We start from the raw sequence: 26,509 nt of genomic DNA, 5'->3' as shown, positions 1-26,509 counted from the left end.
GTCTTCATCCTATCCGGGAAGAAGAGGAGATCCAGACCGGCAACCATCTTGATCCAAGCGGCATCTTCTATCTTCATCCGATGACGAACGGCTCCATCGTGAAAACCTCCAGCGCGGATCAATCTTCTTCTTCCGACGTCCAAATGAAGAATGAAGGTTCCTTTAAGGGACGTCATCCAAGATGGCGTCCCTCGAATTCTGATTGGCTGATAGGATTCTATCAGCCAATCGGAATTAAGGTAGGAAAATTCTGATTGGCTGATGGAATCAGCCAATCAGAATCAAGTTCAATCCGATTGGCTGATCCAATCAGCCAATCAGATTGAGCTCGCATTCTATTGGCTGATCGGAACAGCCAATAGAATGCAAAATCAATCTGATTGGCTGATTGGATCAGCCAATCGGATTGAACTTGATTCTGATTGGCTGATTCCATCAGCCAATCAGAATTTTCCTACCTTAATTCCGATTGGCTATCAGCCAATCGGAATTCGAGGGACGCCATCTTGGATGACGTCCCTTAAAGGAACCTTCATTCTTCAGTTGGACGTCGGAAGAAGAAGATTGATCCGCGCTGGAGGTCTTCACGATGGAGCCGTTCGTCATCGCATGAAGATAGAAGATGCCGCTTGGATCAAGATGGTTGCCGGGTCCGGATCTCCTCTTCTTCCCGGATAGGATGAAGACTTTGGAGCCTCTTCTGGACCTCTTCAGCCGACGCTTGATAGAAGACTTCAGCCGGATTATGGATCGTCAGCCCCCGCTTGGGCTTGGATGAAGATTTCGGAGCCTGGAGCGATCTGTGAACCTGGCATGGTGAAGATAAGGTAGGAAGATCTTCAGGGGCTTAGTGTTAGGTTTATTTAAGGGGGGTTTGGGTTAGATTAGGGGTATGTGGGTGGTGGATTGTAATGTTGGGGGGGGTATTGTATGTTTTTTTTTACAGGCAAAAGAGCTGAATTCTTTGGGGCATGCCCCACAAAGGTCCTTTTAAGGGCTGGTAAGGTAAAAGAGCTTTGAACTTTTTTAATTTAGAATAGGGTAGGGCATTTTTTTATTTTGGGGGGCTTTGTTATTTTATTAGGGGGCTTAGAGTAGGTGTAATTAGTTTAAAATTGTTGTAATATTTTTCTAATGTTTGTAAATATTTTTTTATTTTTTGTAACTTAGTTCTTTTTTATTTTTTGTACTTTAGTTAGTTTATTTAATTGTAGTTATTTGTAGGTATTGTATTTAATTAATTTATTGATAGTGTAGTGTTAGGTTTAATTGTAGGTAATTGCAGGTATTTTATTTAATTTATTTATTGATAGTGTAGTGTTAGGTTTAATTGTAGGTAATTGTAGGTATTTTATTTAATTTATTTATTAATAGTGTAGTGTTAGGTTTAATTGTAGGTAATTGTAGGTATTTTATTTTATTTATTTATTAATAGTGTAGTGTTAGGTTTAATTGTAGGTAATTGTAGGTATTTTATTTAATTTATTTATTGATAGTGTAGTGTTAGGTTTAATTGTAGGTAATTGTAGGTATTTTATTTAATTTATTTATTAATAGTGTAGTGTTAGGTTTAATTGTAGGTAATTGTAGGTATTTTATTTAATTAATTTATTGATAGTGTAGTGTTAGGTTTAATTGTAACTTAGGTTAGGATTTATTTTACAGGTAATTTTGTAATTATTTTAACTAGGTAACTATTAAATAGTTCTTAACTATTTAATAGCTATTGTACATGGTTAAAATAATTACAAAGTTACCTGTAAAATAAATATAAATCCTAAAATAGCTACAATATAATTATAATTTATATTGTAGCTATATTAGGGTTTATTTTACAGGTAAGTATTTAGTTTTAAATAGGATTAATTTATTTAATAAGAGTTAATTTATTTTGTTAGATAAAAATTATATTTAATTTAGGGGGGTGTTAGGGTTAGACTTAGTTTTAGGGGTTAAAAAATGTATTAGAATAGCGGTGAGCTCCGGTCGGCAGATTAGGGGTTCATGTTTGAAGTTAGGTGTCGTCGATGTTAGGGAGGGCAGATTAGGGGTTAATACTATTTATTATAGGGTTATTGAGGCGGGAGTGAGGCGGATTAGGGGTTAATACATTTATTATAGTAGCGGTGCGGTGCGGTCGGCAGATTAGGGGTTGATTATTGTAGGTAGGTGGAGGCGACGTTGTGGGGGGCAGATTAGGGGTTAATAAATATAATATAGGGGTCGGCGGTGTTAGGGGCAGCAGATTAGGGGTACATAGGTATAATGTAGCTTGCGGCGGTGTACGGAGCGGCAGATTAGGGGTTAAAACAAATATACAGGTGTCAGCGATAGCAGGGTCGGCAGATTAGGGGTTAATAAGTGTAAGGTTAGGGGTGTTTAGACTCGGGGTACATGTTAGAGTGTTAGGTGCAGACGTAGGAAGTGTTTCCCCATAGAAAACAATGGGGCTCCGTTAAGAGCTGAACGCTGCTTTTTTGCAGGTGTTAGGTTTTTTTTCAGCTCAAACAGCCCCATTGTTTTCTATGGGGGAATCGTGCACGAGCACGTTTTTGAAGCTGGCCGCGTCCGTAAGCACCGCAGGTATCGAGAGTTGCAGTGGCGTTAAATTATGCTCTACACTCCCTTTTTGGAACCTAACGCACTGAAAACCCAGCCATTCTGTGAACTCTAAATACCAGCGGTATTTAAAAGGTGCGGGAGAAAAAAAGCATGCGTAGCTAACGCACCCTTTGGCCGCAGAACTCTAAATCTAGCCGTTAGAGTTGTGGTGATTAAAGGGGCATGGTCTTTTAAGTTTATTTTTGCATATTAAATAGTTATGGAGTTGATCATTAAAAACAACAACCCATTTACAGTAGGGCCAGATAACAAGTGGAGCTCTAATTATTGCTTTTGCAAAAGCGATATTAGCACTCCACTAAGTAATACCAGCACACACTAATGTGCACTGGTATTACAAGTTGTCAGCAATGCGAAAACAAGCTCACAAGAGCGAGCTTCCATAGGCTCCTATGGGAACCTCCTTCTCATGAAGTGAGACGCGGCATGAGAACCTCGCGCAGTGAAGGGGGTAAGTAGCGCAGCTATAGCAGCAAAGTATAAATATATATGTTTATGAATATATACATATATATCTATGTGTTAATATGTGTTTATACACATATTAACACATAAACATATATGTATATATTCATATACATGTACTGGAAACACACAGTTCCCATAGACCGCAATGTAAAGGCACTTGTCAGTGCAGTTTTTTTTTTCTAACACTCCACACCTACGAAATTCAAAACCCTAAAAACTGCTTTTTGCACATATTTTATTAAAAAATAAAGATGCTGCTATCTTTATTTTTTAATAAAATATATGACACTTGTTTTTTGGAGCATTTTGTGGACATTTACGGCTAGATTTAGAGTTTTGTCGGTAACGACCCGCGTAGCTAACGCTGGCTTTTTTCTGGCCGCACCTTTTAAATACCGCTGGTATTGAAAATTCACAGAATGGCTGCGTTAGGCTCCAAAAAGGGAGCGTACAGGCATATTTACCGCCACTGCAACTCTCGATACCTTAATTGCTTACGGACGCGGCCAGCTTCAAAAACGTGCTCGTGCACGATTCCCCCATAGAAAACAATGGGGCTGTTTGAGCTGAAAAAAAACCTAACACCTGCAAAAAAGCCGCGTTCAGCTCCTAACGCAGCCCCATTGTTTGCTATGGGGAAACACTTCCTACGTCTGCACCTAACACTCTAACATGTACCCCGAGTCTAAACACCCCTAACCTTACACTTATTAACCCCTAATCTGCCGCCCCCGCTATCGCTGACACCTGCATATTATTTGTAACCCCTAATCTGCCGCTCCGTACACCCCGCCACCTACATTATCCCTATGTACCCCTAATCTGCTGCCCTAACATCGCCGACCCCTATATTATATTTATTAACCCCTAATCTGCCGCCCCCAACGTCGCCTCCACCTAACTACACTTATTAACCTCTAATCTACCGACCGGACCTGAGCGCTACTATAATAAATAGTATTAACCCCTAATCTGCCCTCCCTAACATTGCCAACACCTAACTTCAAGTATTAACCCCTAATCTGCCGACAGGAGCTCACCGCTACTCTAATAAATTTATTAACCCCTAAAGCTAAGTCTAACTTTAACCCTAACACCCCCCCTAAATTAAATATAATTTAAATCTAACGAAATAAATTAACTCTTATTAAATAAATTATTCCTATTTAAAGCTAAATACTTACCTGTAAAATAAACCCTAATATAGCTACAATATAAATTATAATTATATTATAGCTATTTTAGGATTTATATTTATTTTACAGGTAACTTTGTATTTATTTTAACCAGGTACAATAGCTATTAAATAGTTCAGAACTATTTAATAGCTAAAATAGTTAAAATAATTACAAAATTACCTGTAAAATAAATCCTAACCTAAGTTACAATTAAACCTAACACTACACTATCAATAAATTAATTAAATAAAATGCCTACAATTATCTACAATTAAACCTAACACTACACTATCAATAAATAAATTAAATACAATTCCTACAAATAAATACAATTAAATAAACTAACTAAAGTACAAAAAATAAAAAAGAACTAAGTTACAAAAAATAAAAAAATATTTACAAACATTAGAAAAAAATTACAACAATTTTAAACTAATTACACCTACTCTAAGCCCCCTAATAAAATAACAAAGCCCCCCAAAATAAAAAAAATGTGCTACCCTATTCTAAATTTAAAAAGTTCAAAGCTCTTTTACCTTACCAGCCCTGAACAGGGCCCTTTGCGGGGCATGCCCCAAAGAATTCAGCTCTTTTGCCTGTAAAAAAACACATACAATACCCCCCCCCCCAACATTACAACCCACCACCCACATACCCCTAATCTAACCCAAACCCCCCTTAAAAAAACACATACAATACCCCCCCCCCCAACATTACAACCCACCACCAACATACCCCTAATCTAACCCAAACCCCCCTTAAATAAACCTAACACTAAGCCCCTGAAGATCTTCCTACCTTGTCTTCACCATGCCAGGTTCACCGATCGATCCAGAAGAGCCTCCGATGTCTTGATCCAAGCCCAAGCGGGGGGCTGAAGAGTGACGTCCATCCTCCGGCTGAAGTCTGGATCCAAGCGGCGGCTGAAGAAATCCATCATCGGGCTGAAGTCGGAAGTCCATCATCGGGATGAAGTCTTCTATCAAGCCGCATCTTCAATCTTCTTTCTTCTGGAGCGGAGCGGAGCCATCTTCTTCCAAGCCGACGTGGAACATCCTCTTCAACCGACGCCTACTAGCCGAATGACGGTTCCTTTAAATGACGTCATCTAAGATGGCGTCCCTCGAATTCCGATTGGCTGATAGGATTCTATCAGCCAATCGGAATTAAGTTAGGAAAATTCTGATTGGCTGATGGAATCAGCCAATCAGAATCAAGTTCAATCCGATTGGCTGATCCAATTAGCCAATCAGATTGAGCTCGCATTCTATTGGGTGATCGGAACAGCGTCGGTTGAAGAGGATGTTCCGCGTCGGCTTGGAAGAAGATGGCTCCGCTCCGCTCCAGAAGAAAGAAGATTGAAGATGCGGCTTGATAGAAAACTTCATCCCGATGATGGACTTCCGACTTCAGCCCGATGATGGATTTCCTCAGCCGCCGCTTGGATCCAGACTTCAGCCCGAGGATGAACGTCACTCTTCAGCCCCCCGCTTGGGCTTGGATCAAGACATCGGAGGCTCTTCTGGACAGATCGGGACCCGGTGAGGTGAAGATAAGGTAGGAAGATATTCAGGGGCTTAGTGTTAGGTTTATTTAAGGGGGGTTTGGGTTAGATTAGGGGTATGTGGGTGGTGGGTTGTAATGTTGGGGGGGGTATTGTATGTGTTTTTTTTACAGGCAAAAGAGCTGAATTCTTTGGGGCATGCCCCGCAAAGGGCCCTGTTCAGGGCTGGTAAGGTAAAAGAGCTTTGAACTTTTTTAATTTAGAATATGGTAGGGCATTTTTTTATTTTGGGGGGATTTGTTATTTTATTAGGGGGCTTAGAGTAGGTGTAATTAGTTTAAAATTGTTGTAATATTTTTCTAATGTTTGTAAATATTTTTTTATTTTTTGTAACTTAGTTCTTTTTTATTTTTTGTACTTTAGTTAGTTTATTTCATTGTATTTATTTGTAGGAATTGTATTTAATTAATTTATTGATAGTGTAGTGTTAGGTTTAATTGTAGATAATTGTAGGTATTGTATTTAATTAATTTATTGATAGTGTAGTGTTAGGTTTAATTGTAGATAATTGTAGGTATTGTATTTAATTATTTTATTGATAGTGTAGTGTTAGGTTTAATTGTAACTTAGGTTAGGATTTATTTTACAGGTAATTTTGTAATTATTTTAACTATTTTAGTTATTAAATAGTTCTTAACTATTTAATAGCTATTGTACCTGGTTAAAATAAATACAAAGTTGCCTGTAAAATAAATATTAATCCTAAAATAGCTATAATATAATTATAATTTATGTTGTAGCTATATTAGGGTTTATTTTACAGGTAAGTATTTAGATTTAAATAGGAATAATTTATTTAATAAGAGTTAATTTATTTTGTTAGAATAAAATTATATTTAATTTAGGGGGTGTTAGGGTTAAAATTAGCTTTAGGGGTTAAAAAATTTATTAGAGTAGCGGTGAGCTCCGATCGGCAGATTAGGGGTTAATACTTGAAGTTAGGTGTCGGTGTTGGCGATGTTAGGGAGGGCAGATTAGGGGTTAATACTATTTCTTATAGGGTTATTGAGGCGGGAGTGAGGCGGATTAGGGGTTAATAACTTTATTATAGTAGCGGTGCGGTCCGCTCGCAGTATATATTTATTTTTTATTTTTTTGGGGTGTGCTTTTTTTAAGGGGACTGTTTGGATTAGGTTATTTTGTAGTGCTTTTTTTGTAATTTTTTTTTTTACTTTGGGGGTTAGCTGTTAGGGAGTTAAGTAGTGTAAGGGTAGCTTGTGATGGGGGTTGGGGTGGTTTAGGATTTATAGGTTAGGGCAGTGGTCAACAACCTTGGCTCTCCAGATGTTTTGGAACTACATTTCCCATGATGCTAAGACATTCTTTAGGCTATCTGAGCATCATGGGAAATGTAGTTCCAAAACTTCAGGCGAGCCAAGATTGCTGACCCTTGACCCCTGGGTTAGGGGGTTTATTTTGATGGGCGGTTGTGGCAGTTTAGCGGTTAATAGGTTAGGGGGAGATTAGGTGAATAGGTTATGGCAGACTAGGGGTTAATAGTGTAGCGGTGTTAGGATGTGCTGGGGTGACTGCACGTAAGGGGTTAATAGTTTAGAGGAGTATTATATTTATACACGTTTCAATTATATGCAATTTCTTGTAAAATGCATATTATTTTAAGTATTGTACAGATTGTAAACAGCTGTTTTTTATTTGTGTTTTCTTTTCATTTAAACATTAATATTTATTTTTCAAAATAAAATTATGTTATAAAAGCTAATAGCCACAACTTTACATTTTTTTCATAACGGCAGTTGTCTAGCTTTGCAAAGTTAAAGATTATACAGTTATGTAACACTATAAAGTTGAGGCTACTGTCTTTTATAACATAATTATATTTAGAAAAATAAACATTTATGTTTAAAATAAAAAAAGAACATGGAAAAAAAAAAACAACTGTTTAAAATCTATATAATCCTTAAAGACGATTTCTTCTAAAACCAATATTTATTCATCACAACGTTAAAAAGGAAGATGGCATCAACTTGCACTCAAAATAGGCGGTGTGGCACTAATGGCTTACGCATTTCGGCAGTGAGCCGTAATCATAGCCTGTAGTGTCCAGTGTCACACCCATTTAAATATTCACACTAACAATCTCATTGGATAAAAACATAAACAACATTCCTTATTGTGGTGCAAAGATGAACCTATGCAATACCATTCATATATTAATCTAAAAATGCCCTAAACAGTAATATGCAGTAAGATGTCATATAGCGCAAGATATGTAACATTGACAGATATGCTAGCAAAACATATCACACGCCGGTGAAGAGAGGGGAGCACTCGGAGAGGTATTCTACATACCGTGCACGATCAGCCTCACACAAGTCCGGTAAGAGTGGCAGAAGGGCGAGTGGGCAACATCCTACAGAGCATCCTGTCATTGAATTGTGGATACAGTGTATACCCTCTGGCTTATGTCCCTTTTTACTGCTATTTTGTGCTAAAGGCTCTAGTACTAATACTTGGTCCTTAGTTTTTGGGTATGAGTGTTATACAAGAAATGACATATAATTTAAACATTGTATATACAGTACATAGCTCTTTTACTTATAATAGGAAGTTGTTTTTTTGTCTTTATTAGTAAGGTAGATCGCAGACATGACGTAGAGAAAGGCGTTCTGTAGGAGTTAGCTGGGGGTTCCAGGGGAGTAACCTGCATTTTAATGGGCTAAGGTCGCAGTAGCTAGTGATATATTCAAAGTGCAGCCCTGCAGGCTAGGTACCTGTTTTAAGTCATATTTGTCTCGCCACCTTTTCAGTGTGAGGCAGGTAGTGTAGGTCTAGTTACAGTTAGGTTAGCTTTGTATTATTTGAAGTGTTCCTATACAAAAACTCACTTTCTGTGCTGTGTAGGAACACTTCAAATACAGTCCCCACTCCCTCTGCTGATAGTGCAGATGAGTGGTGATGTTGGCAGAGTTTTGCAGAAGTCGCAACCCTTATTATTTCCTATTGGAGCCACATTGCTTCTTCACCCCATTGAGAGTGTAATTTCTTCTTCTGGCTATGTTTACACAACTTTTTTATATCCTGGACTTAAAGGGACACTGAACCCAAATTTTTTTCTTTCGTGATTCAGATAGGGCATGCAATTTTAAGCAACTTTCTAATTTACTCCTATTATCAATTTTTCTTCGTTCTCTTGCTATCTTTATTTGAAAAAGAAGGCACCTAAGCTTTTTTTTTGTTTTTTTTGTTCAGTACTCTGGACAGCACTTTTATATTGGTGGATGAGTTTATCCACCAATCAGCAAGGACAACCCAGGTTGTTCACCAAAAATGGGTCGGCATCTAAACTTACATTCTTCCATTTCAAATAAAGATACCAAGAGAATGAAGAACATTTCGGCTAGATTACGAGTCTTGCGTTAGCCTTAAAAAGCAGCGTTGAGGGGTCCCAACGCTGCTTTTTAACGTCCGCTGGTATTACGAGTCAGGCAGGAGAGGGTCTACCTCTTGACTTTTTTTTCCGCGATTTTAGCATACCGCAAATCCCCTTACGTCAATTGCGTATCCTATCTTTTTAATGGGATTTTCCTAACACCGGTATTACGATCGCCTGAAAAAGTGAGTGGTAGACCCTCTCCTGGCAAGACTCCTACCGCATTTAAAAGTCAGTAGTTAAAAGTTTTATGGGCTAACGCCGGAACATAAAGCTGTTAACTTAAGTGCTAAAAAGTACACTAACACCAATAAACTACCTATTAACCCCTAAACCGCCACACTCCCGCCTTGCAAACACTAGATAAATTTTATTAACCCCTAATCTGCCATCCCTAACATCGCCGACACCTACCTACATTTATTAACCCCTAATCTGCCGCCCCCAACATTGCCGCTACTACATTACATGTATTAACCCCTAAACCTAAGTCTAACCCTAATCCTAACACCCCCTAACTTAAATATAATTTAAATAAAACAAAATAAATTTACTACTATTAAATAAATTAATCCTATTTAAAACTAAATACTTACCGATCAAATAAACCCTAATGCCTAGATTTAGAGTTGGGCGGTAGCCGTCAAAACCAGCGTTAGAGGCTCCTAACGCTGGTTTTAGGCTACCGCCGGTATTTGGAGTCAGTCAGGAAAGGGTCTAACGCTCACTTTCCAGCCGCAACTTTTCCATACCGCAGATCCCCTTACGTCAATTGCGTATCCTATCTTTTCAATGGGATCTTTATAACGCCGGTATTTAGAGTCGTGTCTGAAGTGAGCGTTAGAATTCTAACGACAAAACTCCAGCCGCAGAAAAAAGTCAGTAGTTAAGAGCTTTCTGGGCTAACGCCGGTTTATAAAGCTCTTAACTACTGTGCTCTAAAGTACACTAACACCCATAAACTACCTATGTACCCCTAAACCGAGGCCCCCCCCACATCGCCGCCACTCTATAAAAAATTTTTAACCCCTAATCTTCCGCTCCGTACACTGCCGCCAACTACGTTATACCTATGTACCCCTAATCTGCTGCCCCTAACACCGCCGACCCCTATATTATATTTATTAACCCCTAATCTGCCCCCCACAACATCGCCTCCACCTGCCTACACTTATTAACACCTAATCTGCCGAGCGGACCGCACCGCTATTATAATAAAGTTATTAACCTCTAATCCGCCTCACTCCCGCCTCAATAACCCTATAATAAATAGTATTAACCCCTAATCTGCCCTCCCTAACATCGCCAACACCTAACTTCAAGTATTAACCCCTAATCTGCCGATCGGAGCTCACCACTACTCTAATAAATTTTTTAACCCCTAAAGCTAATTTTAACCCTAACCCTAACACCCCCCTAAGTTAAATATAATTTAAATCTAACAAAATAAATTAACTCTTATTAAATAAATTATTCCTATTTAAATCTAAATACTTACCTGTAAAATAAATCCTAATATAGCTACAATATAAATTATAATTATATTATAGCTATTTTAGGATTAATATTTATTTTACAGGCAACTTTGTATTTATTTTAACCAGGTACAATAGCTATTAAATAGTTAAGAACTATTTAATAGCTAAAATAGTTAAAATAATTACAAAATTACCTGTAAAATAAATCCTAACCTAAGTTACAATTAAACCTAACACTACACTATCAATAAATAAATTAAATACAATACCTACAATTATCTACAATTAAACCTAACACTACACTATCAATAAATTAATTAAATACAATATCTACAATTATCTACAATTAAACCTAACACTACACTATCAATAAATTATTTAAATACAATATCTACAAATAAATACAATGAAATAAACTAACTAAAGTACGAAAAATAAAAAAGAACTAAGTTACAAAAAATAAAAAAATATTTACAAATATTAGAAAAATATTACAACAATTTTAAACTAATTACACCTACTCTAAGCCCCCTAATAAAATAACAAAGCCCCCCAAAATAAAAAAATGCCCTACCCTATTCTAAATTAAAAAAGTTCAAAGCTCTTTTACCTTACCAGCCCTGAACAGGGCCCTTTGCGGGGCATGCCCCAAAGAATTTAGCTCTTTTGCCTGTAAAAAAAAACATACAATACCCCCCCCAACATTGCAACCCACCACCCACATACCCCTAATCTAACCCAAACCCCCCTTAAATAAACCTAACACTAAGCCCCTGAAGATCTTCCTACCTTATCTTCACCTCACCGGGTCCCGATCTGTCCAGAAGAGCCTCCGATGTCTTGATCCAAGCCCAAGCGGGGGGCTGAAGAGTGACATCCATCCTCGGGCTGAAGTCTGGATCCAAGCGGCGGCTGAAGAAATCCATCATCGGCTGAAGTCGGAAGTCCATCATTGGGATGAAGTCTTCTATCAAGCCGCATCTTCAATCTTCTTTCTTGCGGAGCGGAGCCATCTTCTTTCCAACCGACACGGATCCAACCTCTTCAACCGACGCCTACTCGCCGAATGACGGTTCCTTTAAATGACGTCATCCAAGATGGCGTCCCTCGAATTCCGATTGGCTGATAGGATTCTATCAGCCAATCGGAATTAAGGTAGGAATATTCTGATTGGCTGATGGAATCAGCCAATCAGAATCAAGTTCAATCCGATTGGCTGATCCAATCAGCCAATCAGATTGAGCTCGCATTCTATTGGCTGATCGGAACAGCCAATAGAAAATAGGAGTAAATTAGAAAGTTGCCTAAAATGTCATGCTCTATCTGAATCATGAAAGAAAAAAATTGGGTTCAGTGTCCCTTTAAGCAACTTTCTAATTTACTCATTTTTCTTCATTCTCTTGCTATCTTTATATGAAAAATAAGGCATCTACGCTATTTTTTGGCTCAGTACACTGGACAGCACTTGTTTTTTGGTGGGTAAATTTATCCACCAATAAGCAAGAACAACCCAGGTTGTTCACCAAAAATGGGCCGGCATCTAAACTTACATTCTTGCTTTTCAAAAAAAATACAAAGAGAAATAATAAAATTTGATAATAGGAGTCACAAAATAGAATCACAAAAGAAAAAAATTGGCTTCAGTGTCCCTTTAAGTATAGAAACTTTCAGTATAGGTGGGGATACATCAGCTATTTCAAATGCCGAAATAAGGGAAAAGGAGCTACTTGCAAACAATTTAGGGCTAGATTAAGTGATGCGAAAATTATTTCACAAGGGTTTTTGCGATCGTTTGCACTCCGTTTTAATTGCGCTCATATTACAATTGCATTCAATCAAGATTTACACTAGAATCCTTACCATGATCTCAGAGCTGTGGTTAGCTGTTTTCCGAAACAAAAAAGTGTCCCAAAACACATCAAAAATACATTACAAAGTATATGAACACTCATAATTACACCATCTAATTATTTAAAAAAAAATATTGCACACAAAAGTTATAAGAGCTCAAAGATAGAGGTCTGCGGTGTTAGAAAGAAAAAAAAAGGAGGTAAATGGCTTTAACATAGAGATATATACATATACATGTCTAAAGATGTATATATATATATATATATATATATATATATATATATATATTTATTTATTTTTATGTGTGTACAAATGTATTTATATGTGTATATATATTTTTACAGACATATATACACATATAAACCCATAAATACATATGTACACACATACAGACATATATATGCATTGGAGCCATTTCCCGTTAAGTAGATGAAAACATCTAAATAGATATTTATGCAATATTCATATTTAATAATGGTTTTAACTGTGTATTTACTGTAAATATTTCAAATTCCAATGTTCTGCACATAGAACAATATGTTCTATGTATTTATAAATAGATATCCTTATGTATATCTGTATATATCTCTACCAATATATAATCATGTCATTTATATAAGTATAAATATATATTTGTTTACATTTTTTTATTTATGAATAATTAGAACATATTTCATTATGTAAAGAGCATTCAAATATGAAATATTCCTATTTTAATCTCGGGTCAGAGCTAATGAGAATATGTTATGGTGTTTGTGCGATTTCTGAATTTCGACTTTAAACGCGATTTTGGTTACCGCTGGAGAAAAAAACTGTTTACTTGTAATACCGGCACAATCTGACTAGCGCAAAAGTGAAAAAAAGCGGAGATTTCCCTATAGCAAAAACGCAAAATACCGCTCCACTTGTAATCTAGCCCTTAATACACTCCAGCAGGTAAAATAGATAATTGGGAACAAATTAAAGGGGAGAAATAATGTGGAAAAACTGTCCGTTTAAATGGGCAGTAAAGTCAAAATTATCCTCAGGAGCAGCAGTGCCCTACAGGGAGCTAGCTGGCGATTGGTGTCTGCACATATATGCCTCTTGTCATTGGCTTATTTAATATGCTAAGCTAGCTCCTAGTAGTACATTGCTTTCTACAAAAGATACTAAAAGAATGAAGCAAATATGATAATATACGGGAATGCATGCTCTATCTTAATCATGTAAGTTAAATTTTGACTTTACTCTTTAACACCAGACTGCAGTTTTAACAGACTTTTCAATTTAGTTCTTTCATCAAATTGACTTTGCAGCAATGCACTACAAGGAACTAGCTTGCTATTGGTGGCTACGCACATATGTGTCTAATAATTGGCTCACCAGATGTGTTTAACTGCATTGCTGCTTGAGCTGACTTTATGTATTTACCCCTTTATAGTACAACAATAAAGTTATTTAATGCATTAGAAAGTTTTCTTTTTGCACTTTTCTTTTTTTATATTATATACTGTACCTTTTCTTGAATGAGTACTGTAATCATAGAACAAATAAGGTGGAGCTTGATTCTAGACCACACCCAGGAAGAGCACCATATCTATACAAGAATACCACCCCTCTAAATTTGCTGCCTTAGTCTTGTCCCTTAACTAATGTATATTAATGTAACTCATGGAGGAACATTATGACTATTTGTGTACTGAAATTCACATCTAGGGAATAATTACAGATCTGTTTGTAAAAATGAATAATGAATTAGCTGGATATAAATGTAAAGACCTAAGTGAAGCATTTAGATTTGCTCAGCCTTTCACAGAGCCATCTGGTCCACTTGAGTCTATTTTGCAAATTCATAAGGCTGGATAGCATCTGTTTCCTGTTTTTGTCCTTTTTTTGGCCACTTTTCTTTCCTTCTGTTGCATCCAGTTCCCTGTTTAATAAAAAACACACTAGCATTCTTAGCTTCAGATCACCAGAAACATTCACATTAAACTAATAATATCAAGACATCCATCATTTCAACTGTTTAATCCAAATGTGAATTATTATACTGGAATATCTGCATTCACAATGATAAGCACATTTATTGCCAATTTGCTGGACTTAATTATACAAATTTATAGGAAGAGACATTACATTATAAAATGCTTAGTTATGCCTAGTAAAACAAATTTTCAATATGCTTGTATTATTTATTTCGCCCACTTGTTCTTTAATGTAAGTCTGAAATGTGTGGATTTTTCAGTCCTGAAAACTAAAAGAGCACATGGCAGGTTTCACAAGCCTAGGGCAATGCATTTCGGCTCTGCACAGCCTTTTCTCAAGCTCAAATTTGAGCTTGAGAAAAGCTGTGGGCAGCCGAAACGCGTTGCTCTTTGCTGTGACCTTTTTGGGCTTCCGTAGTCCTGTAACTCTGACGACGTGGGAGTTCATTGAAATTGATCTGATTCACTGTAGTCCCTCCATGAGCGTTTAGGAGGCACCTGAGAGACTAACGTTATCCGGAGAGAAACCCTTGGAGATCAACTATCGGCAACTGGTGTAAGTATAAGTGTACATCTTGCCATTTGAACTTTATCTCTGTTTTAAAGGACTTCTTTATCCTTCTTCTTGTCTACACTTTGCAGCTCTGCAGCTATACAAGCCAAGCAGTAACAACAACTAATCAAGACACCACTTTGCTTGAAAAATACGCTTTTTTCGCTTACTAAAAAGACTTTTTGCTCACACTAAGACGACTTTGGTTGTCAAAAAGACTTTTAGCCAACCAGTATTTGCAACAATTTTGAGCTATAATATGCTTGCTACCATCTACTTCTATGTCATGAATTGTTAGACCATATATGTTTACGCTGTACATTTCCTCTTTTGGTGCACTTCGTATATCTTCATTTTTTCTAATGTATTTTTAAAACTGTGTTGAATTTGTTGTGTTCACTTTATTTATTAAATGCTAATTTATATATATATATATATATATATATATATATATATATATATATTATTATATAAACCACCACCCATTGGGGTTTGCATATTAGCCTGTTTACTACACACATTTAGTTGTCTCTGTGACAGCGCAGCTGTATATAATTACTTGCCTGGAGTTTACTGCAGTCAGTGTAATCATTTCCCATAATTCTAGTCCAATAAGGGATTCCTTGTTCACATATAGCTGCCTTGTGTGTTCACTCTCAGTGCTGTGGCTTGTATATACTTTGTGTTTAGGTTTCACAAACCTAACCTTGCCACATATATGTCCCTAATCTGCAGTTTATCTTATCATTTTGACTGGAGCCAAACAATGGAGATTTTACTAACAATTATAGTGGCAAGTCATGTGATCTCTAAACTCCCGATAAGGGAAGTGGTGGGTAAAGTTTAACCATTGAAAAACAATTGCAGCAAATAAGGTGTTAATCTGTCCTTATAAATAGCAATGACCTTGATGAGAGGTAGAAAGGTCAAAATTTAAATGTGGGTGAGTGGGTGCATTTGAATATGAAATATAATATTTTTTTAAATATACTTCAATTAACAAAATGCCTATTGTAAAAGTTATTACTATTTTTCTGCGGCATACGCACATATCTTATGAGGGCTCGTGCACCAGTATTCAAACACCTCATCTTCTCAGAGAGTCAGTGGTGGCTTCTTTGACACAAATGAAGTCTTCACAGAAGCAATACACACCATCACCAGCTCTCTGAGCTTGAATACTGTTGCACAAGCCCTCACAGGATATGTGTGTATGCCACAGAAAAACAGTAACAACTTTTTCTAGAAGCATTTTTGCTAATGGAAGTATACTGCTTCTATTTCAAATTGAAATGCATTTATGCACAATTTTAACCTTTCTATCCCTTTAACTTACTGGAAGACTGCAGATAAATACTGTAATTACAAGGTGCTTGCTGCTATTTATTTAGGACCAGATTAAGAGTGAATCCCAAATTAATGCTCCCGCTTGAGATTTAATTGCGCTAGCAGTAAGCTTTTTGCGTTCTTCTTGTTACACTCGTATTATGAGTTAAAAGTAAACTGTTTTCGCTCGCACGCTAACCCAATGAGAACAAAAATCTGAATTTAGAATATTGCGTGTGCGTTTACGTATTCCCACATAGAAAAATAGAGAGAAAAATGGGGGGGGGGGGGGGGGGACACAAACACCCCACTCTCGTGCAAACACCATAGCATATTCTCATTTTGCACAAACCCAATATAAAAATATGAATATTTTATATTCCAATGTTCTTCCCATAGCAGAATATGTTATATTTATTCATAAATACATATTTCTCCATATATTTGATGTAATTTTTTGGTTAAATATATATCTATACCTATATATATATATATATATATATATATATATATATATATATATATATATATGATTATATATAGGTATAGATATTTAAAGATATATATAGAAATATCTTTATAAATACATATACCATATTCTGCTATGTGCAGAACATTGGAATGTGAAATATTTACAGTAAATGCATAGTTAAAACCTTCATTAAATATTAATATTGCATAAATATGTTTTTACATGTTTTCATCTACTTAACGGAAAAGGGCTCCAATGCACTTATATATATGTCTATATATGTATATATATATGAATTTATGTGCTTATACTGTATATATGTCTGTAAATACATATACAGGCTATGATTATGGTGGTGAACCAAAACATGTAAGCTAGCTGGTATTGCGCTGTTTTGAGTCGATATCCTGTCATGCTGTGTCCTCTGATTTGGATTTTTAAGATGTTCCAATAAAGTATATTTGTTTTAAGAAAGCTGGACACTCTCTTTTTCTTACTTGTAAATATATATATATATATATATATATATATATATATATATACATATATAAATAAATACATATGCACACATATATATATATACAGTATATATATATATATATATATATATATATAGCGCTTCAGAATCTGTTGGCACTCTACAAATATCCGATTCAAATTTACAGATTCCCACTCACGGGACTTTCAGAAAATCAATAGTTTATTGTGTACAGTGACGTTTCGGGGAGCCAACCGTCCCCTTCATCAGACCAAACAAAGTGAGAAAAATAAAGTGCTTAAATAGCCTGTAACCCCACCCCCAGGAAGTGACACAATTATGGTATCCATGGAAACAAACAATATGAGTGAAGTATTCCTAAATGGAAGTGTTGTACATACATATGTACATATAGAGAAAAATAAGGTGATATTTAGGGAATCAATGGACTAAAACAGTGTGAATAAAATATCTATAATGAACAGAAGATGAAGTGTTAACCCTAATATGCGTATACGTTAGCCAATAATGTGGCATGTCAAAAAATATATACATATGGGGGCCTATCTATCAAGCTCCATACGGAGCTTGAGGGCCCGTGTTTCTGGTGAGCCTGCAAGCTCGCCAGAAACACCGGTTATGAAGCAGTGGTCTAAAAACCGCTGCTCCATAATCCTGTCCACCTGCTCTGATGAGGCGGGCAGGAATCGCCGGAATTCAACCCGATCGGGTAGATTGACATCCCCCTGCTGGCGGCCAATTGTCCGCGAGTCTGCAGGAGGCTTGTAAGCTGCTGGTGCAATGCTGAATACGGAGAGCGTATTGCTGTCCGCATTCAGCGATGTCTGTCGGACCTGATCCGCACTGTCAGATCAGGTCCGACAGACATTTCATAAATAGGCCTCATGGTCTCTAACTTATCTAACTCATATGGTACATATCACAGTTCTTCACATATGATTTATATCTCTCCTCTGATGCTGTTAGAAAGCACTATGTGTAAAGCGCACAGCTCATACCTGGATTGGCAGGAGGATCGTATCACTCCCGGGGCTTACTTCCATGTGAATAGGACGTCATAGACATGCCACTTATTCAGCGTGTCATGCATAGGGGAGTGTAACAAAGTAGTTTGGATAGCCAATACGTTGCGTGTGTAGTAACACATCCCTTGTGGCGGTCTGGATAGCCAATCAGACTGCTAGAAAAACGTAACAGCAAAATAAATAAACACATGAAAAATGTTACATTCTGTTTCCACATAAAAAGACAGTAAGATATAGGCATGTGTCATAACTGCTAAAATGAAGGACAATTCTCTAGCTAGGGGGTAAATTGTCAGTAGTAAGAAAGAGCAATAACTACTAAAAAAACGCTAGCAAAAAGTGAACAGTAGTAGTAGTGGACATAATCTAAACTATGTGATGGATCATAGTATAACTTAACAATTATTGTGTCATAGTGATATGGGTCAATCCTAATGTAAATGTATTTTGATCATGTGTATCAGAACTGGACGGTGTTCATGTTTACTTTGGTCCCTTAGAAATTATAAGGGCAACTTTACTGTTTCTGTTTTAAAGGTTAAAATTTATTATGTTATATGGCTGGAATCACAACACGTGATGTGCACTTGCTGAGAAGCCTTAATGGACGAACTGTACTAAGCGATGGGACATGTATGTATTTATTTTAAGCTCCTCATGGGAAAGTTGTGTATTAGAAACTACTTGGGTTTTAAAGTAATCTGTCTTCCAGCGGACTTATGAGAAGTTACCTTGAGGTGTTATATCTGCGTATCGCACAGATCACACTTTCACAGCCCCACCCAAAACAGTTTTTTCATAATACCCCCTATTTTTAGTTAATCACAATCCAGTATGAGTGGCCCTACAGGGAGTTACTATATGTAAATCATTCAACTACAAATATAGGTACTATCTGGCTTAACAGGTTCACCTCCATAGTGTACTATATTGATATACCCACTATGTTTTTGCTCAATTGAACTATATTACAGCTTTTACTTTTATATTGCTAGAATTTGGTGTATGGAGATAGGTGGGAGAGGTGCTGTTGGCGGCCGAGATGGTGCCTCTCTCAGGCAATGGACTTCATGGCTAAATTCTATGAATACTACTTTCCTTTATCACTAGACACGTGAACCATTCTATATACATAAACATCTAGATTGGGTTTATCTTCTTCATATTTATAATTGTCCCTATTACATAGGTTATATAGTTTTGTAGGGTCTGGTGAAAATGAAAACTCATTATTGTACTTAAGGGGGTTTACCACCACTATAATATTTGTCCTGCTTCTAAAGTTAATAATTACTATGTATGCAAACAGGATTAGACTTGGTTACTATATATTCTCTATGTAACTACCATTCATAAGTGTGCCATAGGTATATTTCTCGTGTAAATGTCATTCAGGCTGTACAGTACTTTAGGGTTCATGAGTGACTCTCGTAAAAATATAAAAATGAGGTTCATTAATAAGATCCATCAGTGGTCTCCTAGGTTTATTTGTACTATGACAAGCTCCGTTTCCCCCACTATATAGCTTACTGGTTAAGTATAGGGGCACAGACCCCATATGCAAATCCCTACATTATGTTTAAGGGTGACTACCCATTGAAGCTATCGATATATCCCCCTTTACCCTTTAAAAGTTAAATGAGGTATTTTTCTTTAGGTTCTCTTTCACAAGTTATGGCATCTAAATAAGCAAAGCAAATACTGTGGAAAAAATGTTGTAATATATCCTATAGGATGTTTGGGATGCAAATACTGCTATATTTAATTTTGTGACTGTATTGATTTTGTGCCTGTTCTTTTAATCTGGTTGTTAATAGATGACTCTTGTTTGCTAAAATTTTAAGTACATGACTCTTGGGAGCGAAGGAATTTATTTTACATGTAACATGTTTGCAATAACCTCAATAAAAATTAAAAAAAAAAAAAAACTATATGTAAGTTACTGGTAGGGGATTGTATATGTGATAAATATTTCTATTATACTCTCAGGAGATATGTTAGAGGAAACAGTGCCAATCTAGGTTGGCATTTAGTCCATTGGGTTAAATGGTGTTGAGGCGATAAATCCATCTTGCCTCCCATCTTAATAGCAATTTCTTTCGATCTCCATCTCTCCTGAGTGGGAGGGTGTGATTGATCAGTCTGAATCTTAAATCGGAAAAGAGAGTGTTTATGTTCAGAAAGTTTTGGGTGACAGGCTGGTCACTTTTGCCCGCTTTAATGACTGATCTAATGGAAAATCGATAGTTGGCAAATCTGGCCGTCATGTCATCTTCCATTTTTCCAGCGTAATACAAACCACATGAACAGTTCAAAAGGTAGACTACAAATGTAGTAGTACAAGTCAGAATTTAATGTAGTATTGGTTGTTGTTATGTGGGTGTTTAAATTATTTTCCCGGGAACATGGAATTGCACGTAGTGCAAGAGATGCATCTGTATGATCCTACTTTCTTCATTTTCAGCCAGGATGAATCAGAGTAGCTATTGAATGGGTCAGTAAGGACTAGAGTATCTCTAAGATTTTTAGTCCTCCTATAGGCAACTCGAGGTTTCCTCACAAAAGGTAGGGAGTAATCAGAGGATATGATGTCCCAGTGTTTGGTCACCTGAATTGGGAGGTCTTTGACCCCCAGTGTATATGTGGTAAGTAAGGTGATAGTCTCATCATCCTGATGCTTCACTGTGTCTTTTAAGTAGATCTTCCTGTCGGGTGTCCCCCAAGCGCGATCTGATATCTCTGATAAGTTTTGCTTTATAACCCCTCTGTATGAAGCGATTCTCCAATTCATTCAGTTGTTCCTCTCTGTTGATGTCTTCTGAGTTATTGCGTATTGTATGTAGTATCTGTCCTTTGGGTACTGCCTCATCCTTCTGGGGTGGCAGCTGTGGGCTGACAGCATGGAGTTCCTGTCTGTATCTTTCTTGAAGAGAGTAGTGTTCAATTACCCTTGTGCCTTGTATATACTGAGATCTAAAAAAATTCACTTCTTGTGCATCAGCTGAGATCTTAAGTCTCACAGGGTGTTTACGTTCATTTAGGTGCTGTGTCCAAACTATCAGATCCTGCAATTTGAAGATAGTATGTGTGTTCAAAACAAAAGTAATTGCAAGTTAAATGTAATTCAATAAGTTTGAGAATAAATTCTGGCGGTGGGCCAGTATAAGGGTAATGATTCAAAGTAGCTTCCACAGCAGCTATACCATCCTTATGGGGGATGATAGTATACAGACTTGTGACGTTGAGAGTAGCAAGAATCTCGTCTTGTATCTCACCAAAGTTCTGGAGTGTTGTAATCATCTGTATGGAATCACGTATGTATGATCTCATGTGTAGTACAAACGGTTGAAGTAGACTATCAAGAAAAATGGCAATTGGTTGAAGAAGGGACCCTTTAGCCGAAACAATCAGGCGTCCTGGAGGGTTGAGTATATCTTTATGTACCTTTGGTAAGGTACTGGGCAGACCGGATGTGGAGTGACCAAGAATTCTTATGTATCTTTATCAATATATTTGTTCCTGAGGCAATCACTTAATACCAAGTCGATCTGTGTTTTATATTTGTGCACTGGATTAATGTCAAGAGGTTGATAAACAATTGCATCTTGTAACTGACCACATATCTTTGCACTGTATTTGTGGTAGTCCATGACTACGAGGGCTCCGCCCTTGTCGGCCGGTCAAATGACTTTCATCCTTCGTGAGGTTGGAACAAATAGGTGTTTGTTCACGTCTGGTATATTCAGACTCTAATAGTTGAGTAAAGGTCTTAATGCTCGGATTAGTGTTGATTGGTTCAAACATACTTATTTTCTTATAGGGAGACTTTATTGTTGGTTGTTCTTGGTCCTAAAAAAAGTCCTTGAGTTTGAGTAATCTTTGGAACTTAGTGAGGTTAATATTTAGATTAAAATCATCATAGGCAGTGGGGACAAAAGATAAACCTTTATTGAGTAAACTAAACTCACTCTTATTCAGTGTCCGACTGCTGATGTTTATGACGAGATCACAATCCTCAGCTATCTGGGGGGTAGTGGGTGTCTTCTGTACATATCCACCCCTGGGGGGGTTGGCCTCTGCCTCTTCTTGAACTCCCGGATCTTGTAGTAACCCCCTGAAAAACCTGTGGTTGGGGTGCGGGTGCTCCTTGTGAGGTTGTTGGGGTTATGGTATTCTCGTTGTCAGACCCAGAGCTTCTATTAATAGTAGTGAGATTACGTCTAGTGTAGTATCTCTTTCTCCAGGGACTCTGTGATTTGGTTCTCTGTGTGCCAGAAAGTCATCCGTAGACCTTTTTGTCAGTATAGTCATCCATTTACATATTGAAGTTTACAAGTTCATTCTTATAGTTGTCCACTTGATTTTTGAGCTTGTCCTCTCTTCACTAAAGTTAAATAGGACATTACATCATTTAAAAATAATAAAGAGGAGGTTTTGCAAACTGACAAGTCTGAGGACTGGCTAGAAAAGCTATCCCCCATCATTCCCCATAAGAATGGTATAGCTGCTGTGGAAGCTACTTTGAATCATTACCCTTATACTGGCCCACCGCCAGAATTTATTCTCAAACTTGTTGAATTATGTTTAACTTGCAATTACTTTCGTTTCGAACATAAATACTATCTTCAAATTGCCGGAACGGCAATGGGGTCGAATACAGCCCCGGCATATGCTAATATATACATAGAGAAGTATGAGAATGACATCATGCAAGTATTTGAACACCCCCTTCATCAGCCTATACAGAAGTTATATTGATGACCTTTTCGTCATCTGGAAAGCGTTGATGGAGGATTTGATAGCTTGGACACAGCACCTCAATGAACGTAAACACCCTGTGAGACTTAAGATCTCAGCTGATGCACATCAAGTGGATTTTTTAGATCTCAGGATATACAAGGTACAAGGGAAATTGCACACTACTCTCTTCAAGAAAGATACAGACAGGAACTCCATCCTGTCAGCCCAGAGCTGCCACCCCAGAAGGATGAGGCAGTACCCAAAGGACAGATACTACGCACAATATGCAACAACTCAGAAGACATAACAGAGAGGAACAATTGAATGAATTGGAGAATCGCTTCATACAGAGGGGTTATAAAGCAAAACTAATCAGAGATATCAGATAGCACTTGGGGGACACCCGACGGGAAGATCTACTTAAAAGACACAGTAAAGCATCAGGATGATGAGACTATCACCTTACTTACCACATGTACACCGTGGGTCAAAGACCTCCCAATTCATGTGACCAAACACTGGGACATCATATCCTCTGATTACTCCCTACCTTTTATAAGGAAACCTCGAATTGCCTATAGGAGGGCTAAAAATCTTAGATACACTCTAGTCCTTACTGACCCTGTCCATAGCTACTCTGATTCATCCTGGCTGAAAACTAAGAAAGTAGGATCGTACAGATGCATCTCTTGCACTACGTGCAATTCCATGTTCCCGGGAAAATAATTTAAACACCCACATAACAACAACCAATACTACATTAAATTCTATCTTACTTTTACTACTACATTTGTAGTCTACCTTTTGAACTGTTCATGTGGTTTGTATTACTTTGGAAAAACGGAAGGTGATGTGAGGACCAGGTTTGCCAACCATCGATCTGCCATTAGATCATCCATTAAAGTGGGCAAAAGTAAACAGCCTGTCGCCCAAAACTTTCTCGAACATAAACACTCTCTTTTTGATTTAAGATTCAGACTGATCGATCACATCCCCCCACTCAGCAGAGGTGGGGATCAAAAGAAATTGTTATTAATATGTGAGGCAAGATGGATTTATCGCCTCAACAACATTCAACCCAATGGACTAAATGTCAACCTAGATTGGCACTGTTTCTCTTACATATCTCCTGAGAGTATAATAGAAATATTAATTACATATACAATCTCCTACCAGTGCCTTACATATAGTTTCATTTTTTAATCCAGTTCTGATATACATGATCAAAATACATTTACATTAGGATTGACCCATATCACTATGACACAATATAGTTATACTACGATCCATCACATAGTTTAGATTATGTCCACTACTACTGCTGTTCACATTTTGCTAACGTTTTTTAGTAGTTATAGTACAGATGACTAACAGCGCTCACCTACTTCCTTATAGCTCCTGGGTAATAGGGTATCTAGCTTACCCTGGGTTTTTTAGTAGTTATTCCTCTTTCTTACTACTGACGCTTTACCCCCTAGCTAGAGAATTGTCCTTCATTTTAGCAGCTATGACACATGCCTATATCTTACTGTCTTTTTGATGTGGATATATAATGTAACATTATTCATGTGTTTATTTATTTTGCTGTTATGTTTTTCTAGCAGTCTGATTGGATATCCAGACTGTCACAAGGGGTGTGTCACTACACACGCAACGTATTGGCTATCCAAACTACTTTGTTACACTCACCTATGCATGACACGCTGAACTGTGGGTGTGATACGATCCTCCTGCAAATCCAGGTATGAGCTGTGCGCTTTACACATAGTGCTTTCTAACAGCATCATATGAGCTGTGCGCTTTACACATAGTGCTTTCTAACAGCATCATATGAGTTGTGCGCTTTACACATAGTGCTTTCTAACAGCATCATATGAGCTGTGCGCTTTACACATAGTGCTTTCTAACAGCATCATATGAGCTGTGCGCTTTACACATAGTGCTTTCTAACAGCATCATATGAGCTGTGCGCTTTACACATAGTGCTTTCTAACAGCGTCATATGAGCTGTGCGCTTTACACATAGTGCTTTCTAACAGCATCATATGAGCTGTGCGCTTTACACATAGTGCTTTCTAACAGCATCATAAGAGAGATATAAATCATATGCGTAGATCTGTGATATGTACCATACAAGTTAGATAAGTTAGATGCATATAAAGTATTTAAAGAGAAGTGAATGGGCAAAAATAAGGTACAAGAACAGATGTAAAGCACACTCACTATCTAGAATAAATTACAGAGACAAATAGGGTAATATGCAAAAGAGTGTAAATTTGATGTAATCATAAATATATAAAAGCCAACATATATGTAAACAGATATGTAACAAAAGACATGAAGACAAACAGACATACACAACACATGGGCCCCTCACAGAAGAGTTAAACTAGCCGGCTTGTAGAGTTCATATGGCGCACCATAACATAAACAGTTCAGCAAAGAAGTACAAAAGTGCAAAAATGCAAAGTTGCAAAAGCTGGATGTTAGTAGCAGGAAGCACTCCAAACAGGCAAGTCAAGACTCTAGATATAAACTCCAATTAAGTGACCACAACATGAAGTGTCCACATGAGAGACGTAGAGAGGATTGCACCTCTAATGGATCACTCCGAGCCGCCTCCTGGATTGAGGATAACAGAAACAAAGAGGTTCTTTACCCTAACCGCTTGCAGGGAACAATAAAGAGCCATTTGATCTGCTAAAACGCAGATATACGGAGAGGATTTCACCTTTACAAACCAGGTTCTATCTGATACTTTTGTTTCATAGAAAATTTCCAAATTGTGAGAAAACACTGTTACGACATAAAGGACACAGGTTCATAATACTCAAGAGACAGTATCCGATTGTTAACGCTGAGTACTCGGTTTGTAGAATCTGCTGTATTTTAGCCTTGTTACAATTTATTTCATATAGCGCTTTTTCATAAAATTGTTACTTTTTAATAGTTTGTTTTTATTAATTTTGATGCCGGCATCTTCATTTTAGGTTTTATAAGTTTATTTATATTATTCTAAATATATTAATAAATTTGTTCGATACCTTAGACCTCCTTTGATTAATAACACGACATTGGTATAGGTCACGCTTCACTGGCCTTATTGGCTCCATAAGGGTCTTTGATCAATTACGAAGGCTAAGACCACACATATATATTATTTTTTGATCAATTCATATGTCCCTAGCTATGAATTATAAAGTGATTTTGTTCATTTAATTTTTCATATATCATATTATAAATTCCCTTTTAACCTGTTGCATTTAATTTTGAACACTATATAGTGGTTTATTGCTTCTTGATAATTATTTTTTATCTCTAAGCTATTTTTAGCGCTATCCCAACTTTCTTATTTTCATTTTTGCTATAGGTAAA

The sequence above is a fragment of the Bombina bombina genome, chromosome 8 (assembly GCF_027579735.1).
Source record: "Bombina bombina isolate aBomBom1 chromosome 8, aBomBom1.pri, whole genome shotgun sequence".
Taxonomy (NCBI): domain Eukaryota; kingdom Metazoa; phylum Chordata; class Amphibia; order Anura; family Bombinatoridae; genus Bombina; species Bombina bombina.
Note: the sequence above shows the minus strand (reverse complement) of the source record.